This window comes from Bison bison, unplaced genomic scaffold (genome assembly GCF_000754665.1).
Source record: "Bison bison bison isolate TAMUID 2011002044 unplaced genomic scaffold, Bison_UMD1.0 scf7180017864453, whole genome shotgun sequence".
NCBI lineage: Eukaryota > Metazoa > Chordata > Mammalia > Artiodactyla > Bovidae > Bison > Bison bison.
The window spans coordinates 618,693-627,891 of record NW_011495015.1 but is presented as its reverse complement, the minus strand read 5'-3'; the positions used below and the strand labels follow the sequence as shown (position 1 = coordinate 627,891).

The window sequence follows — 9,199 nt, the reverse complement described above, 5'->3', positions numbered from 1 at the left end:
GGATGGAATGATGCTAAAGCTGAAACTCCAGTACTTTGGCCACCTCATGTGAAGAGTTGACTCATTGGAAAAGCCTCTGATGCTGGGAGGGATTGGGGGCAGGAGGAGAAGGGGACAACAGAGGATGAGATGGCTGGATGGCATCACTGACTCAACGGACGTGAGTCTGAGTGAACTCCGGGAGTTGGTGAGGGACAGGGAGGCCTGTGCGATTCATGGGGTCGCAAAGAGTCGGACACAACTGAGCGACTGATCTGATCTGACATCAGTACAGTAGTAATCAGTACTGACTTTAGAGCTCAACATTGACAACACTGAGCTTTCTTATAAAATTCATCTCAAATTTAAAATATTAAACAGCATAAAATATATAAAATAGTGTACACTAAATTCAGAGCAAATTTTAGTGGGAATGCACTTAAAATGTGTATCTGCATACATTTTACCTACACAAAACAAGACTTGTACAAAAATAAGGAAAATCTTGTTGAATACTTAGTCACATGAATTGTACTTTCTGCAGAGCATTTTAAGACTAGAAGGAATCTTACCATGTCTAATTGGCCCCTTTTCCCTTTATAAAATGAAGAATAAAGAAATCTAACAATGTCTATTTGACTTATGCAGTCATATAAATAACGAGTGAAAGAATGCACGCATGCTAAGTCACTTTCATCATGTCCAACTCTTTGTGACCCTATGGACCGTAGCCCACCAGGTTCCTCTGTCCATGGGATTCTCCATGTAAGAACATTGGAGTGGGTTGCCATGCTCTCCTCAAGGGGATCTTCCCAACCCAGGGACTGAACCTTCATCTCTTATGTTTCCTGCATTGGCAGGTGGGTTCTTTCCCACCAGCACCACCTGGGAAGCTCTACGTGAAAGAATATGAATCACCAAAAATAAAGGGGCTTTTAAAAATGATTAATGTTTAGGATTTTCTATGTAGAGTATCATATAATCTGCAAACAGTGAGAGTTTTACTTTTTTTCCAATCTGGATTCCTTTTACTTCTTTTTCTTCTCTGATTGCTTGTGGCTCAGACTTCCAAAACTGTTGAACAGTAGCGGTGAGTAGTGAGTATGGGTCTTGCTCCTGATTTTAGAGAAAACGCTTTCAATTTTTTGCCATTGAGGATAATATTTACAGTGGGTGTGTCATATATAGCTTTTATTATGCTGAGGTATGTTCCTTCTATGCCTGTTTTCTGGAGAGTTTTTATCATAAATGAGTGTTGAATTTTGTCAAAGGCTTTCTCTGCATCTATTGAGATAATCATACAGATTTTACCTTTCAATTTGTTAATGTGGTACATAACATTTGACTGATTTGCAAACGTTGAAGATTCCTTGCACCCCTGGAATAAAGTCCACTTGGTCATGATGTATGATCTTTTTAATATGCTGTTGGATTCTGTTTGCTAGAATTTTGTTGAGGATTTCTGCATCTATGTTCATCAGTGATATTGGCCTGTAGCTATCTTTTTTTGTGGCATCTTAGTCTAGTTCTGGTGATGCTGGCCTCATAGAATGAGTTGGGAGTTTGCCTTCCTCTGCAATTTTCCAGAAGAGTTTGAGTAGGATAGGTGCTAACTCTTCTACTAGAGCTAATCAGTGAATATAGTAAAGTTGCAGGATATAAAATTAATACATAGAAATCCCTTGCATTCCTATATACTAACAATGAAAAAGCAAAGAGAAATTAAGGAAACAATCCCATTCACCACTGCAACAAAAAGAATAAAATACTTAAGAATAAATTTACCTAAAGAAACAAAGGGCATCCCTTGAGGCTCAGCTGGTAAAGAATCCTTCTGCAATGAGGGAGACCTGGGTTTAATCCCTGGGTTGGGAAGATCTCCTGGGGAAGAGAAAGGCTACCTACTCCAGTATTCTGGCCTGAAGAACTCCATGGATTGTATAGTCTATGGGTTGCAAAGAGTCAGACGTGACTGAGCGACTTTCACTTCACTTCAAAGAAACAAAAGACTTACATACAGAAAACTATAAAACACTGATGAAAGAAACCAAAGATGACACATATAGATGGAGAAACATACCATGTTCGTGAATTGGAAGAATCAATATAGTGAAAATGAGTATATTACCCAAAGCAATCTATAAATTCAATGCAATCCCTATCAAGCTATCAACGGTATTTTTCAGAGAACTAGAACAAATAATTTCACAATTTTTATGGAAACACAAAAAACCTTGAATAGCCAAAGCAATCTTGAGAAAGAAGAATGGAACTGGAGGAATCAACCTGCCTGACTTCAGACTATACTACAAAGCTACAGTCATCAAGACAGTGTGGTACTGGCACAAAGACAGAAATATAGATCAATGGAACAAAACAGAAAGCCCAGAGATAAATCCACGCACCTATCAACACCTTATTTTTGACAAAGGAGGCAAAAATATACAATGTACAAAAGACAATTTCTTTAACAAGTGGTGCTGGGAAAACTGGTTAACCACGTGTAAAAGAATGAAACTACAGCACTTTCTAACACCATACACAAAAATAAACTCAAAATGGATTAAAGATGTAAATGTAAAACCAGAAAGTATAAAACTCTTAGGGGAAAAACATAGGCAGAATACTCCGACATAAATCACAGCAAGATCCTCTATGATCCACCTCTTGGAGTAATGGAAATAAAAACAAAAATAAATAAGTGGGACTTTAAAATAAACTTATAAGCATTTGCACAATGAAGGAAACTATAAGCAAGGTGAAAAGGCAGCCTTCAGAATGGGAGAAAATAATAGCAAATGAAACAACTGACAAAGAATTAACCTCCAAAATATATAAGCAGCTCATGCAGCTTGATACCCAAAAAATGAACAACCCAGTCAAAAAGTAAGCCAAAGAACTAAACAGATATTCCTCCAAAGAAGACATACAGATGGCTAATAAACACATGAAAAATGCTCAACATTACTCATTATTAGAGAAATGCAAATTAAAACCACAATGAGGTATCAACTCACACCAGTCAGAATGGCCGCCATCAAAAAGTCTACAAACAATAAATGCTGGAGAGGGGATGGAGAAAAGCAAACCAGAACCCTTTTACACTGTTGGTGGGAATGCAAACTGGTACAGCCACTATGGAGAACAGTGTGGAGGTTTCCTAAAAAACTGGAAACAGAACTGCCATACGACCCAGCAAACCCACTACTGGGCAGACACACTAAGGAAACCAGAATTGAAAGAGACACGTGTACCCCAATGTTCACTGCAGCACTGTTTACAACAGAAAGGACATGGAGGCAACCTAGATGTCCACTGGCAGACAAATGGACAAGAAAGTTGTGGTACATATACACAATGGCATGTTGAATATTACTCAGCTATAAAAAGGAATGCATTTGAATCAGTGAATGAGGTAGATGAAACTGGAGCCTATTATATAGAATGAAGTAAGTCAGAAAAACACCAATACAGTATTTTAATGCATATATATGGAATTTAGAAAGACAGTAACAACAATCCTATACGCAAGGCAGCAAAAGAGTCACAGATGTAAAGAACAGACTTTTGGACTATGTGAAGAAGGTGAGGGTGGGATGATTTGAGTGAATAGCATTGAAACATGTGTATTACCTTCTGTAAAACAGATGACCCGTGCAAGTTCAGTGCAGGAAGCGGGCACTCAAAGCCAGTGCTCTGGGACAACCCAAAGGGATAGGGTGGGGAGGGAGGTTCAGGGAGCGGGGGACAAACGTGCACCTGTGGCTGATTCATGTCGCTGTATGGCAAAAACCACCACAATATTGTAAAGTAATTATCCTCCAGTTAAAATTAATTAATTAAAAAGGTCAATGTTGATATAAACATTTTAGATATACTATAAATAAAAAATGAGTTATTTGCTTGAGAAAAAGATTTTTTTCAAAAGAAAGATTATCTTTAAACAGCATACTTCTCTGACACATCAAGTTTTTCCTACTACAGTTAAGAGCTAAACCTCTTCTGTGAAACAAAGTGCCTCTTGGGGGAATGGGGCTGGGGCTCACCACACACTCTACATGGAGACAGTAGTGTCAGAGCAGCTAGGAACACATCACACCAGTCAACTGACTTTCTAGTCTGAACACAATTTTATCTCATCTCTGACATTTCTATGCCACTCCTCTCTTTTCTCATTTCCATATTACTTCACACCTAAACTTAAATGACACCACTCCTCCTCCCCTCCTGTTCCCATCTGTGTGCATTTGTGAGGCAGACACACACGCTTGCACACATGTTCCCTCATGAGCCTCCTTGTTCCTCAACACCAAATTCTATTCTGACTCACACGCCCTTTTCCCCTGCTGCTCAGGGGCCTGAATCTGAGTGCACACGAGGAATCTCTTCCAAGGACTCTAGACAGCCACCTTCCAGGACAGTGCGCTATAGGTGACTGTCCTTGCAGGGAGACAGCAATAACTGCCAAGGGTGCCGGTGCCAGGCTGGAGAGCACATGGGATAGAAAGGCAGCCATCAGAAATGCTGAGAGCGTTGTTTTGTGGGAACCATTAAGCTAAGTGTCAGTTTACTGATCTGCAAAGTGGGCATCACAGGGCTGTTCATGGAGACTAAGTGAAGCAAGCAAGAGTGGCCGCTTTGCAGCTGTGGGCATAAATAATTGGGGAAGCAGCAGGGCTTAAAGTCTGAGGAATTGATAATTTCATTTAACAATAACAAAATCAGGGACGGATGCTCAAAAACTACTTAGACAGCACTGAACTAAAGCACACTGCCATTAATATAATTTCCTTTTTTCAACCAAAATAATTTACACTTGAAATTGCCAAGTTCAATTCTCCCCTCCCCACTGTACTTGCTCACCAGCCATACCAGCCAGTTTGGACCAGGCTGTGGTGGGGTAGGGGGTTCACTGGCACAAGGGCATGGCTGTCTCATCTTTCATATGACCTGCTGCACTGAGTGTATGGCACTGAAAGGACAGTCCCTCCATCTATACTTGTGTTCCAGAGTATCAACTGCTTAGGAGACACTGGACTATGTGCTCATTTTCCAGGGTATCAAATTGCCTCTGAGACAGAGTAACAGCAGCCAATCCAAATCCTATCATTTACAGAACAATCTTCAAGGGTCTCATTCATTGTTTAAGAAGGAAATCATTGCATTATGAAAAGGGATTAGAATGAAATGAATTTGCCTCCTAAATAAATAGATGAACTAAAGGTCTTGTGCTCTGCAGAGCAGCCAGGTCTAGCAAATGTAATGACCTCTAATACAATTACAACACTGGGAAATTGATTATAGGTTTTACGTTTTAATAAACTGCCAACTGAGCATATGAGAAGTTTAACATAATTAAAATACTTTTGGTCTATCAAATCAAGAACATCAACACTGAGCTCAAATGTTCTGACACTAATATTTTACCCTAATTTTATATACACACATGCACATATACACAGATATATTGGTTACTCAAAACATCACTGATAATCCGTAATCAACCTGTTGAATCAGGTTATTACTTTGAAAATTCCAGTTGATATGTACTAACTCATAGATACAGAAGAAAGACTGTCTGATTCTTAAATTGTATATTTTGAGATCTTCAGGGAAAATACCAAATTAGCACAGAGTATTTTATTAGTGTGGACTTAGTATTCCTGAGACTAGGTTAAAGGTTAAAATGACTAACATACAAGCATGAACCAATATGCATAAAAATTTTCTCTAATTTAAAGAAAACTGCATATATCAAAGAGGAAGGGGGAAATCCACTTGGATCCAGTAAAAATTTACTCCTAAAACCTCAGTGTTGACAGGCCATGCATAAGTATAAAATCTGTAATGAAACAGTACAGAACATTACAGTACAGAACAGTACAGAACACGTCAGGATTTCCACAGGTTTCACAGCCTGCCTTCTCAAGACTCCCTGTTAAATATCTCTCCTGCTTAAACTGAATGGAGAGCACTCCAAGACCTCAATAACAGCCATAAAACTTCTCATATTTACTAGAAATATCTGGATCATAATGTTTCCAAAAGTCAACAATGCCTTCCACCATAAAATTTCTGATATTCTAAAAAAACACAGATACAATGCATAAATTATTTCAGTTCAACTAACATTTCCAGAGTGTTTCCTGCGTGCAAACACTCAGTGAGTCATTAACAGGAAGATGACTTAAAGCACAGTCATTTGTCTCAAGAAGTGTCCAGCCCAGCTATGGAGAAAGAGCTCAAAGACATAAGAACTCCTAGGGAAGCATGAGAAGTGTGGGGAGTACAGGACACAGAGGAAGTGAAGGGTGGAGGGAGATGACACATGAGCAGGGTTTAGATGGGTCAACAGGAGACCACCAAGAAGACAAGGCAGGGAGAGAAATCCAGACAGAAAGCATGAAGTATTATACTGGGGTCTCAGACATATAGCAAGCACAGCACATTCAGAAACTAAGTTAAAAAAAAAAAAAAGAAACTAAGTAATTCTGACTAGATAGCACAAAAATGCAACAAAGGGAGAGTTGAAAAGGAGAATAAAACATGAGTAAGTGAAATGCCAAGAAGGCCTCACAGGCAACACAATGGAGTTTCATTTCACCCTCGAGGCAATTGGAATCACGTTATGCTATGCTAAGTCACTTCAGTCGTGTCCGACTCTGTGTGACCCCAGAGATGGCAGCACACCAGGCTCCCCCGTCCCTGGGATTCTCCAGGCAAGAACACTGGAGTGGGTTGCCATTTCCTTCTCCAATGCATGAAAGTGAAAAGAGAAAGTGAAGTCGCTCAGTCGTGTCCAGCTCCTAGAGACCCCATGGACTGCAGCCCACCAGGCTCCTCCATCCATGGGATTTTCCAGGCAAGTGTACTGGAGTGGGGTGCCACTGCCTTCTAGGAAGCAAATTGCCTGTGTCAAGCTGCCAGGTGTCCAACGGTCAGAAGGGCCAGCCAAACTGAAAGTGGCAACTGGCCCTTACTCTCCTCTGCATCCGAGCAGCCAAGAAGCCAACAAGGGTATTTTGCTCCCCTGCTTCATGTCCTCCCAAGATGGCACCAGTATGGTCAGATGATGGGGAGTGCAGGTCGGGGGCTTCCTCACTGCAAACACGTCATGCCCTGGGCTGCTGGGAGGGAAAGAGGGGAGGGAAGTGCCTCAGCCGAGGCTCTTGGTGTAGAGGCACTGGACGATGAGGGCAGGTGCACATGAATAGCCATGGGCAGAGCGCCTGAGTCCTCACTGTTCCCTTCAAAAAACCAGAGTGCAGCACCCAAGTCCTGTGCAGGGAGGGTGGCCTGCCAGGGAAAGCAGGCCTCGGCTCAGGCCTGGAAAACCACACGGAGGCCTGGGCCTGGAGTCAGACCCCTCAGGTCAGATCTGTGATCTGCAGGAATCACTCCCAGACACAGCGGAAGCTGAACTGGATGGATTCACAGTGATCAGGCCAGCAGGCAGCTACTGGAATACTCCAGGTTGCACATGTGGACTGAACTCTTGATAAACAGACTCTCATCCACAGAAGACACAGAGTGAATCCAGGAAGGGCTGATAAACTGGAAGAAAAGGCGTAGGGGGGTCAAGAGACAAGACCAGTTCAGCTGGCAGTGAGGGATGAGTTCAAAGGACAGAGCTGCATCAGGGGTGATTTCCAAGATAGAATGATAGCAGGTTATCATGAGGACAAAGGTATGTTCGGGCTTCCCTTGGGGCTCAGCTGGTAAAGAATCTGCCCTCAATACAGGAGACCTGGGTTCGATCCCTGGGTTGGGAAGATATCCTAGAGAAGGGAAAGGCTACCCACTCCAGTATTCTGGCCTGGAGAATTTCACAGACTGTATAGTCCATGGAGTGGCAGAAAGTTGGAAACGACTTGAGTGACTTTCACTTTCAAAGGTATGTTCAGGAATGCAGAGTGCTGAGGTAGAGGAGGGTCAAGGATACACAGCCAGAGTTGCTCTTCATCAAACACATCAGTCGAGATGATGGCAGATGACAGTGTCAATGGGCTCAAGAGTAGCAGATGTGGATGGTGTGGGGTTCTGGTACAAGTGTGAGGAGTCCTGATTAAGAAGCAGCAGACCGAGAACATCACCCATCCACCCAGTCTGAGGACGTGCAGCCATGAGGGTAGAGCAGCCTCGCACAGAGGAAGCAGAGAAAGCACTGCCTGGGGGAGCAGGAGTCCTCAGAGGAGACTCAGGTTCAGAGGAGATCTTTCTAAACATGGAACATAGTTTCTAGAAAGAAGGATGGAAAAAGCTGAGAAGAGATCAGCAAAGTAAGGAACCAGAGCAGGAGATGATCAAACTGGACAGAACCAGTATCTATAATGACCCAGACATCAGGTGCTGCTGGAGGTGACAGTGGGACATAAAGCCAAAACCCTGACCCAAGGTCCCCAACCTTTACCAGGGCCTGGCCAGTCTCTACAGGCATCAAAGCCACTAATGGTCCCAAACATTCGTGTTCTTTTACTCCATTTGTGACATGTCTCTTTAAACAGACTTTTACTTAAAAAAAAAAATCTCTGAGAATTTGTTTGGCAAAACAAAGTTTTCATCAAGAGTAAAAAAGAAACACAATTGTTTATGCTCACTGGAATAGAAAAAATATTTATTAATACTGTTCTTTAATTCAGAAATGATTCCTAAGAACATCTGTGTTGGGAGGATTCTACAAACTCATTTACTTGACCCTAACTGCACAGGACTCTACTCGCACTCTGAAAATAACAGGAGCCTCTCTGAAGAAGACTATCTCAATTCCACCAAGCTGGGGAAGATAATTACCAAAAGTGATCTTTCTAGAAAACCTATTATTCACCAAACCTTAATTGAGGCTGTCTTTCGGGTGTGCCCTCAGACCCTCTGTCCTCTGGTCCTCTCCAGGAGGAAAAGCTAGCCCATGAGACATGTTTATATTTATTCTTCAAACAACATGCAGTTCACCCTTTCCACCCTGTTAAAGACTTTCCCCTTGGGTCCAATTCTATAAATTCCTAGAAAAACAGATATAACTTTTCATTAGCTTATCAAAAAAAGACAAATTATAAGCAGAATCCTGGTTAGACCTAAATAAGAATGCTTGGAGCTCTCATTCACAAATATATTAACAAAACAGATCCATTCAGGGTGATTTACGAAGAGTAATCTGGCTCAGACACCTGAATCTTCCGTATTAGCACAGCTAAGGAGTCTCACTTTAATACAAGTTAGTATT

General features: G+C 41.6%; 1 protein-coding gene across 3 annotated transcripts in view; it reads right to left on the bottom strand.

Annotated features, from left to right (window-relative positions):
- SPIRE1 (spire-type actin nucleation factor 1) overlaps positions 1 to 9,199 on the bottom strand; it is a 145,388-nt gene that overhangs the window by 60,865 nt on the left and 75,324 nt on the right. The gene's annotated exons all lie outside the window — the stretch shown is intronic.